This window comes from Pinus tabuliformis, chromosome X (genome assembly GCF_031772625.1).
Source record: "Pinus tabuliformis cultivar Carrire ecotype Pingquan chromosome X, CPIR1, whole genome shotgun sequence".
NCBI classification, from domain to species: Eukaryota; Viridiplantae; Streptophyta; class Pinopsida; order Pinales; family Pinaceae; genus Pinus; species Pinus tabuliformis.
The window spans coordinates 1,217,773,944-1,217,783,763 of record NC_142308.1 but is presented as its reverse complement, the minus strand read 5'-3'; the positions used below and the strand labels follow the sequence as shown (position 1 = coordinate 1,217,783,763).

Here is a 9,820-nt window from a genome sequence, read left to right as displayed (position 1 = left end):
TTTTTAAATTTTCTAGAAATTTATTAATGGGTAATTTTTGCACAATAAGAGTATTTTAAGAATTTTTTAGAATTTTGAATCTATATATATAATTAAAAAACCAGTTTAAATAATATAAATCAAAATTTCATTTTAAATTTTTCAACAAATTCTGAAACCAAAAATCCAAAAAATTACACTAAAAACAACACTTTTTGAATTGGCTTTCTGAAAAACCCGGATCTCGAATTTTCTTGTTTGATGACTCTTGGAATAGCGAGATATGACAACAGATCCTGATTTTTTTTCGGGATGGCAGATCTTGATTCCTATCTCTGCTATTGTTCAAGATATTATAACTCATTTCCCACACAATTAATTTGCTCCAATAATAAAATATATGTTTAGAAGGCTTGATCAGAATTCTTATAGTTGCCAGTTGCCTTTATACTCCGTGAACGACAGATCTCTCTGTTATTGTTCAAAGCATTATAACTCATTTGAGGAAGCCATTTCCCACGCAATCAATTTGGTGGCCGTGACAGAGGATGTGCCGTTGTTGAAAACGTAGAGATGCGCTGTTGAAATATTACTTTCAACTGCAGCACCAGTCCTTTGCCGGAATCCGCCATTAAACAGCGACCGCAAATAGTTTTTTTTGGAAAACCGTCATGGGATTCCCCGCACCGCTTTTACGGAATGGTGGTAATTCTCGGGGGGGGGCAGCGAACACACTCATCGGCCGACACGTACCCTGAGCGGTTCGCCAATACAACCCTTTCCCTGGCGCGTAAAGTTCGGTTAAAGATTTGTGTGGCTTGAAAGCTTGTATGGTTTGACCATGCGCAAAAGTAATTGTGCATTAAAACAGCAAATCAAAACTAGATTTTTCTTTACACGGTGCAGATTTTGTTTTTCAGGATCAAGGATAAGAATGTAAATGAGATTTTGAGCAGGAGTACGATCTCCATTCCAGCCTATAAAACATTTCCTCCTACAACACATCAAACATTTAAGAACACAAAAAAATCATGGTAGAGTTGTTAAAAAGTAAACACCAGGTTTTGCTACGCACATGGAGAATGTACCGCGCAACATCCAGAAATTTCAGAAATTAAATTTATTTGTCTGCCCCTCCATATCTTGTTTAATTTCTAGTCTTGTCATGAAAAAAAAAAATTAATGAAAGAATGTATGTCTAGTTTATGTTTTTGAGTAGTTTTAGTTTTACTTTAGCAGGTGAAGTCGAGAGGTCTGGAGCCAAGAATCGTGGAAGAAATTCAGGTGGGCACTGTAAATGAGAGATGCAATGTAATGCACAGCAGTGCAAAGTAAGAAGTAAAAAAAATTACACACAGCAGTGTTAATTTATACAGTGAGAGACAGAGTGAAAATTTGAACTGCCTCTGAAGCAGTCTTGTGGTAATCCCTCTGTTAGAGGAAGACCTTTTTGTAACAGTTGTTTTTTTGTTAATGAATACAAGTTTTTTTTGTGTGTGTAAAACTCTGTCATCCCAAAAACATTTTTAGTTTTCTCTGTGTTAAGAAACAGAGCATTATTCTCTGTTCGTTTTTGTTCTGGAATTATCAGAAATTCCCAACATGGTATCAGAGCCTGTCTAGGCTCTTTGAATGTGTCAAAGAAGCTGAAGGAAGGATTTCTTGTTGCAGCAGCTTCTCCAGCAGAGTGAAGACTCAGTCAAGAAAGAATCCAAGGTATTTCTCAAGTTAGTTTTTTGTGTTACTGTTGAGGACAGTCAGTTATTTTAAATACACAGTCAAGTATTTTGAAGCATAGTTAAGAGTGCAAGAATGGCTGGAGCCAGCACTAGCATGGGTATCTGTAATACTCAGCTCCCACAATTTAATGGAAAAAACTATGACTATTGGGCAATAACTATGAGAGCTTTGCTTGCTTCCCAAGACTTATGGGAATTTGTTGAGGATGGTTTTGAAGAACCAGCAGATGAAGATGAGTTTAATAATTTGACTCAGGCAGAGAAAGAACTGTTGAAGAGCAATAAGAAGAAGGATTCTAAAGCCCTCTACTTTTTGTATCAAGCAGTGCATGAGAGTGTGTTTCCAAGGATAGCAGCAGCCAAGAGATCCAAAGAAGCATGGCAAACTCTCAAGATAGCCTATCAAGGCATGGAGAAAGTGAAGACAGCAAAACTACAGTTGCTGAGGAGAGATTTTGAGACTCTCTGCATGAAGGAGTTAGATAATATTGACTCATTCTTCACACATGTGATTGGTCTGGTCACACAGATAAGGTCTCATGGAGAGATTCTTGAAGAAAGGAGGATTGTGGAGAAACTATTGAGGATCCTACCCTCAAGGTTCGATGTGATTGTCACCACCATAGAAGAGACAAAGGATCTCACAAACTTCTCAGTTGATGAACTACATGCATCACTGATGACACATGAGCAGAGATTGAGTAGAAATGAAAACTCATCTCTAGAGCATGCCTTTAAGACCCAGATGTTCTTTGGAAGAGGAAGAGGTCAAATCAGAGGAAACAAAAGAGGAAGAGGCAGAAGCCAAAACAGAGGTGGAAGAAACAATCCAGCAAATGCTCAAGGAAGAGGCAGCAATCCAAATCAAAACCAAGGCTAAGGCAGCAACCAACAAAGTGGACAACGTCATGCTCAAGGACAAAGGTATGATAAATCCAATGTCCAATGTCACTATTGTAAAAAATATGGGCATTATGCAAATGAATGTAGGAAGAAGCAGCATGATATGAGTAATAGAACTAGTGCAAATTTCACTAGAGAAAATATCAGCCAAGAAAATTTGTTTTTAGCCTATAATATGGCTGAAGCAAAGAGTGAAGATGTATGGTTTCTAGACTCCGGTTGCAGTAACCATATGATAGGAAACATAGCCCTGTTTTCTATGTTAGATCAGAGTGTGAAGTCACAAGTCACATTAGGGACTGATAGTAAAGTTTCTGTTATGGGAAAAGGAGAAGTAAATGTCTTAACAAGGAAAGGTGAAAAGAAAACCATAGCATATGTTTATTATGTTCCTGGAATGAAATGTAATCTCATAAGTATTGGACAGCTTATTCAAAAGGGGTACAATGTTTTCTTTGTGGATGATGTATGCACCATCATGGATAAAACACCCAACAAACAATGTATTGCTAAAGTGAAGATGACAAGGAACAGGATGTTCCCTCTCAGAATGAAAGCAGATTTAAAAAATGGAGAAGAAATAGCAGCAGTGACACAAGAGGCTTTCCAAAGCGAACCAAAAGATGAAAATTGGTTGTGGCACTTGAGATTTGGACATCTCAACTTTGGAGGTCTTAACTTGTTGAATAGAAAAGGAATGGTAAGAGGATTACCATTGATAGAGAAACCAGACAGCCTTTGTGAAGGTTGTATCTTGGGGAAACAACACAGAGAAAGTTTTCCATCTGGGAAAAGCATAAGGGCAAAAGCACCCTTAGAGATTGTCCACTCAGATTTATGTGGACCGATGCAAACTCCATCACTTGCAAGCAGCCACTATATGCTAACATTTATTGATGATTTTACCATAAAAACTTGGGTTTATTTCCTGAAGAACAAAAGTGAAGTGTTTGAAAGATTTTGTAATTTCAAAGCACTTGTAGAAAACCAAAGTGGGTTGCATATCAAAGTTCTAAGAACTGATAGAGGAGGTGAGTATATCTCCAAATAATTTCTACATTTTTGTAGAGAAAATGGAATTTATAAGCATTTTACCACTAGGTACACTCTACAGCAAAATGGAGTTGTCGAAAGGAAGAATAGGACAATCATGGATATGGCGAGGAGTCTGTTAAAGGCAAAGCATTTACCAAATGATTATTGGGCTGAAGCTGTACACTGTGCATCGTACATTTTGAATAGATGCCCTACAAAAGCAGTCATGAACAGAGTGCCGGAAGAAGCATGGAGTGGGACAAAACAAGGAGTCACCCACATGAAAGTTTTTGGATGGGTGGCTTATGCACACATTCCAGATCAACTAAGGAAGAAGTTGGACAGCAAAGGGGAGAAATGTATTTTCATTGGATACAGTGACGAATCCAAAGCTTATAGGTTGTATAATCCATCCACCAAGAAGCTTATTGTGAGTAGGGATGTTCAATTCATTGAGAAGGAAGCTTGGGATGGAAGCATAGAGAAAACAGTGAATGTTAAAAAATCTTTGTCTCATGATGAAGATGACGAGGAGATGGTTGAAATACATTCCCAAACAGCAGCACCAACACAAGGGCAACAAGAGACACCCTTGAGGAGAAATGAAAGTGCTTCTCCAAGCACACCACAAGGAGGAAATTCAAGTGCTTCTTCAAGCACTTGTACACCAAATGAAAGAGGTAAGAAGTTCAGAAATTTAAGTGACATTTATGAACAAGAGGCAACAAATGAAGGTATGAACTCTTTGTTTGCTTTATATTGTCATGTTGATGACCCTGTTCATTTCAAAGAAGCAATTAAGGATAGGAAATGGATAGAAGCTATGGATGAGGAGATCAATGCCATAGAAAGAAACAAGACATGGGATTTAGTTGAACTACCAAAAAGAAAAGAAGTCATTGGAGTTAAATGGGTCTACAAGACTAAGAGTAATGCTGAAGGAAAAATAAAAAGACACAAGGCAAGACTTGTTGTCAAAGGATATAAGCAGCAGCATGGGAGAGACTATGAGAAAACTTTTGTACCGGTTGCTAGAATGGAAATTGTGAGAGCAGTGCTGTCCATAGCAGCACAAAACAAGTGGAAAGTTTACCAAATGGACGTGAAGTCAGCATTCCTAAATGGAGTGTTAATGGAAGAGGTTTACATTGAACAACCTCTAGGCTATGAAAAGAAAGGCCAAGAGCACAAAGCATGCAGATTGAAGAAAGCTCTTTATGGGCTGAAGCAAGCACGAAGAGCGTGGTACAGTAGGATAGATTCCTATCTACCGGAAAATGGATTTGAAAAGTGTGAGGGAGCTACATCAAAGAAAAGGATGGTAAAATACTAATTGTTGTGTTATATGTTGATGATGTTATTTTCACAGGTAATGATGATTACCTTATTGAAAATTTCAAAACAGTCATGAAAGAAGAATTTGAAATGACTGACATGGGTTTGCTGAGATACTTCTTAGGAATAGAAGTAGAAAAAAATGGAAATGGGATTTTTATCTCACAAGCGAAATATGTTAATGAAGTGTTGGAAAGATTTAATATGCAGGAGAGCAAAGCAGCAATCACTCCCATAGTGATGGGATTAAAACTTAGCAAAGAGGACAACAACAAGGATTTTGATCCTAGTTTGTACAAGAGCATAGTTGGCAGCCTCATGTATTTGACTGCAACTAGGCCGGATATAATGCATGATGTTAGTTTGATTTCCAAATTCATGGAGAGGCCAAAAGAAGCACATTGGCATGTAGCAAAAAGGATTCTGAGGTATGTTAAAGGTACTAAAAGGTTTGGCATTTTATATACTGCATCAGAATGTTCAGACTTAATTGGATACACTGATAGTGATTGGGCTGGAAGTGTAGATGATCGGAAAAGCACATCCGGTTATGTTTTTCACATGGGTTCAGGAGCCATTTCATGGGCTTCTAAAAAATAGCCTATTGTAGCGTTGTCTACAGCAGAGGCAGAATATGTGGCAGCTACAGCAGCAGCATGTCAAGCAATTTGGATGAGAAGGATGTTAAGGAGTTTATGCCAAGAGCAAGCAAAAGGAACTGTGATTTTTTGTGACAATAGCTCAGCTATTGCATTATCCAAGAATTCTATGTTTCATAAGAGAACGAAACACATTGACACAAAGTTTCATTACATCAGGGAATTGGTAAACAATGGAGAAATTGTTTTAGAACACTGCAGAACTCAGGAGCAGGTTGCAGATATTCTGACCAAACCATTGGGGCAGAAAAGTTTTGAGTTTTTGAGGAAATGTCTGGGTATGACTGATAACCCAGCAGTTGAAATTAAAGGGGAGTGTTGAAATATTACTTTCAACTGCAGCGCCAGTCCTTTGCCGGAATCCACCATTAAACAACGACCGCAAATAGTTTTTTTTCGAAAACCATCATGGGATTCCCCGCACCACTTTTACGGAATGGTGGTAATTCTCGGGGGGTAGCGAACACACTCATCGGCCGACATGTACCCTGAGTGGTTCGCCAATACAACCCTTTCCCCGGCACGTAAAGTTCGGTTAAAGATTTGTGTGGCTTGAAAGCCTGTATGGTTTGACCATGCGCAAAAGTAATTGTGCATTAAAACAGCAAATCGAAACTAGATTTTTCCTTACACGGTGCAGATTTTGTTTTTTGGGATCAAGGATAAGAATGTAAATGAGATTTTGAGCAGGAGTACGATATCCATTCCAGCCTATAAAACATTTCCTCCTACAACACATCAAACATTTAAGAACACAAAAAAATCATGGCAGAGTTGTTAAAAAGTAAACACCAAGTTTTGCTATGCACATGGAGAATGTACCGCACAACATCCAGAAATTTCAGAAATTAAATTTATTTGTCTACCCCTCCATATCTTGTTTGATTTCTAGTCTTGTCATGAAAAAAAAAAATTAATGAAAGAATGTATGTCTAGTTTATGTTTTTTTTTGAGTAGTTTTAGTTTTACTTTAGCAGGTGAAGTCGAGAGGTCTGGAGCCAAGAATCGTGGAAGAAATTTAGGTGGGCACTGTAAATGAGAGATGCAATGTAATGCACAGCAGTGCAAAGTAAGAAGTAAAAAAAATTACACACAACAGTGTTAATTTATACAGTGAGAGACAGAGTGAAAATTTGAACCGCCTCTGAAGCAATCTTTTGGTAATCCCTCTGTTAGAGGAAGACCTTTTTGTAACAGTTGTTTTTTTTGTTAATGAATACAAGTTTTTTTTGTGTGTGTAAAACTCTGTCATCCCAAAAACATTTTTAGTTTTCTCTGTGTTAAGAAACAGAGCATTATTCTCTGTTCGTTTTTGTTCTGGAATTATCAGAAATTCCAAACATAGGCGTCTTCGCCTATTGCTAGGGTGGGGTAAGCCCTAGCCGTTATGCACGCCTCCCCCCCTTCTGCAAAGCTCTCCACGATGGAATGATCACCCTGTTATTGCATTTCATCGCCATTGTAACGTTATCTGGACCTCCATTTTGTACAACCCCAAAAAAATTGCTAACAAACCAATATTGTGCAACTTACCAGGACTCGCAGTGAAAGGCTCTGCCCATTGAAGGACCCCACATGATTCACGAAGGTACCATATGTTGTCTTATCAAGGTCATTCTTTAAAGATGATCTGCGAACATTAACACAATTTGACAGAGATTAAGGTGCTTGTTGTTTTCTTTCCTTTCCTGGGATTGATTTATTCAGATCAATAAGTTACAGTGTTTATGAAGTTCTACCTGCTCTGGTCACTGCACATTAATACCTTCAATTTGTTTCGATAGCGAACGATCTGAAAAAACACAACAGTGCGTTCATTCAAGTCCTTGGAAGCCAAAACAAGCAGCCCAAATGGCCCAACAACAGTCCTTGCAGCTGAGCCAATCCGGCTGCACAAATTTTGAGCTGTCAAATTCACTCCCATCTCGTCTTCAAACTGTGATTTCGAGCCTTGGGAGATCGAAGGAGACCTCCACATTAGCTTAATAACAAAGACAAATTCACCTAATAAGTTAATAAAAAGAAACAATAGCCAAAGAAAAAGGAAAGAATTTCTTAAAATCTGTTTAGTCATGAAATAGATCTTTGCTTCAACTAAGGTCATACACTGCCTATTCGATTTCCCTCCTATAAGAATCTTAAAAACCACAAAAGAACTACTAACCCGATACATAAAATCAATATTGGAACAATTAATTGGCCTAAACTTTAAAACAGACCATTGAGATGTTTTGAGCAAACAATTGTTAGGTAAAACATATTGAATTAAAAGAAATTTGTTGATGCATTGAGTACCTGCGCTGCATTTATGCCTGCAATTTCAACAACGGATCCATTGCTGAAATCAATGTTTTGTTTCAAAGTTTTGCTTCGACAAAGGGATTCTACTTCGGAAACTGGCCACTGCAAAAGCTGTGTTCTAGTGATGTTGTCTAGCCAGACGGTTCTTGGAATGGCCTTAACAAAACACAAACACATGCATCAAGAAGTAGAAGAAATAAAGAATGTAAACAACATATAAGACTAATAGGTGTGATCAGACTGAGTTTACCTGAAGCCCAGACCAGCCCTTGGTAATATCGTTGGAGACACTGTTGGATTCATTCACCCATCCCCACAGAATTCGTCGTTGCTTATATTGATCAAAAAAGGACTTGGAGGCATAGAATTTACCATAGTCATATCTCAACACATTTTCGTCTGGCACGTATCGATCCCTGTCTTGCAAGTAAGTTCCCACTGTATAATAATCGTACTTGTAATCTTCCAGACTCACCTTCAAAACATGTTTAAGTGAATGCCCAATAGCGGACGTGTCTAATCCTTTGTTCCTAGAAAGAGGAACGGGGTAAAAGTCAGGACACTCCCACATTCCTGTCAAGTTCGACGAATGTCAAGGATGCTCGGCCTTCACCCAATTGACAAAATCTTCGCTTTCGTATAGCAGAGCCACCCCGTTGCGATTACTCTTATTCCCAACTACAATCCTCCATTTGTTGTCTGTGCCCAGCCATCCAGTGGTGGGATCCCTAAAGAAAGTCCCATTAATTCCATCGTTTGGAATCAGAATAGGATTCTGACGTATCTTCACCCATTCCCTCAAAAGAGGATCAGAGATATTCTTAGGAACGGCCATGTTTTGCACCTGTTGGGATGAATTGGCCCATCCTGTGTACAGAATCACAGGCTTGTCTCCGGGCAGTAACGTTGCCGAACCAGACCAGCAACCCTTTATATCATACCATTCGCTCGGAACAATGGCAGGATCCAGTGAATGCCAATTAATGAGATCCTTGGAAACAACATGCCCCTAGACTTTATTTCCCGACACCGCTCCTTGAAGATTATACTGGTAGAAGAGATGGTAAAATCCTTTGTAGAACATGGGCGCTGCAAAACAAACCCAGTTTGATTTCATCACAGAGAATTTTAAATCTAAGAACTATTGAATGAATGAATTAAAGAGGAAGGAAAAGGTCACCATTTGGGTCTGTTGGAGGTTTGCGACATTGTCATGCAGGCAAACACAAACATAACAAAACAGAGTTAGTAGATTGGCAGTAATGTCAAACACAGAGTTGTTATGAAAAATCTGGAATAATATGCACTGTACACACCATTCATCCAATTCTTTTGACGCTGAAAATGGTATGCCATGCGATACCAGATTTGAACATTTGTTCCCGTTGTGTTTACAATACATTCCAGATGAGAAACCCACATAACAACGCATATGTCTAAACAGAGCCCTGCCAGAGCTATGAGATAGATCAAAACCCCTCGAACCCATGACCCCATTCTGTGACCAAAACCGAATACACCAAATGCTATCCGTTTACATGTTCTTTTATTTTATAGCATCGGCAATTACAATCGAGTTGACCGTTTATCTTTTATTTTTAAAAATGGTCTGGCATGATTCCCGCTGGCGGATTTTCAATTGGACAGTGTTTATTTTTTTTAAGTTGTTTTTAATCCACCCATTCAAAGATTCCACTGGTAATTTTAATGTGGAAGATTTAAATAATATATATTATAATGTATATTTCAGTTTTTGTTAAAATTTATTTTTTCAATTGGACAGTGTTTATTTTTTTTAAGTTGTTTTTAATCCACCCATTCAAAGATTCCACTGGTAATTTTAATGTGGAAGATTTAAATAATATATAT

At 38.2% G+C, this 9,820-nt stretch overlaps 1 pseudogene; it reads right to left on the bottom strand.

Moving 5' to 3' along the window:
• Positions 1-468: 468 nt before the first annotated feature.
• LOC149144346 (beta-fructofuranosidase, insoluble isoenzyme 1-like) lies at positions 469-9,355 on the bottom strand (annotated as a pseudogene).
• Between the last annotated feature and the right edge of the window lie 465 nt (positions 9,356-9,820).